Source organism: Arachis ipaensis, chromosome B10 (genome assembly GCF_000816755.2).
Source record: "Arachis ipaensis cultivar K30076 chromosome B10, Araip1.1, whole genome shotgun sequence".
Lineage (NCBI taxonomy): Eukaryota > Viridiplantae > Streptophyta > Magnoliopsida > Fabales > Fabaceae > Arachis > Arachis ipaensis.
In genome coordinates this window covers 35,564,686-35,565,581 of record NC_029794.2, presented here as the reverse complement: position 1 = coordinate 35,565,581, position 896 = coordinate 35,564,686, and the positions used below count along the sequence as shown (strand labels likewise).

General features: G+C 26.3%; 1 protein-coding gene across 1 annotated transcript in view; it reads right to left on the bottom strand.

Annotated features, from left to right (window-relative positions):
* Nucleotides 1-877, bottom strand: part of LOC107622949 (kinase-interacting family protein-like) — a 6,078-nt gene extending 5,201 nt beyond the window's left edge. The window contains exon 1 of the mRNA XM_016325031.2: nucleotides 707-877. The gene's annotated coding sequence lies outside the window, so the exon portion shown is untranslated. The remainder of the gene's footprint in view (nucleotides 1-706) is intronic.

Sequence of the window (896 nt, the reverse complement as noted above, 5' to 3'; positions counted from 1 at the left end):
TAGGAAAAAACTTTTCTTTGAAATCACAATCTGGACTTCTATTGTGAAATATGATGACTACTAATCTTTGTAGGTTTATTTTTGGCATATAATGTAAGATAACTAACTCAATTTTAAAACTTTTTAAAATTTAAGACGAAAATTAAACTTGAATATTTACCTAAAAGAAGATTAGTTCATTCTACAAAACCACATTAACTGATTGTAAAAAACACAGAAACACTCTTTAATAACTATTTTTTGTTTTTTTTTTAATTCAATTCAAAATCAACGGTTAACCTGGGAAACAATGAAGATCATGTGACCTCTTGACAAACAATTGTAACAATTCTGAAGAACAAGAATTGGAAAACCCAGAAAAACAAAACATTCAACTCTGTATATTATGCTAACACATCAGAGAACAGAGGAAAATGGAGAGAAAGCATGAAACTTTTCAACATTAGTTCATCACCTTTGAAAAACTAAACATACCCATTAAAGATTCACACTATCACAAAACCATGCAATAAACATCAAAGTCAAATTAAATAAATACATGCCGGTAGGAATTAAACTATCAAAATACACATTACATGCAGAGGGTATCCTCATATGTTATTCTTATAAACATTGCTCATAAATTTAGAAAAACAAAAAGAATCCAATAGAAGAAAAAACAAATTTAATAGAAAAATAAATTTCAAAAGTAAAAAGATAAACTCACCGTGAAGTGCGGCTTAAATGAAAAATGGAAGCAGAGAGAAGACAGTGATAAAACAGAGTTGATGAGAGAAATAGAGGGAGTGGAACCAGGTTTTGAAATAAAGAAAGAAAAGAAAAAGAGGTTATTATTATTATTATTATTATTATTATTATTATTATTATTATTATTATTATTTTAAATAAAAAAAATG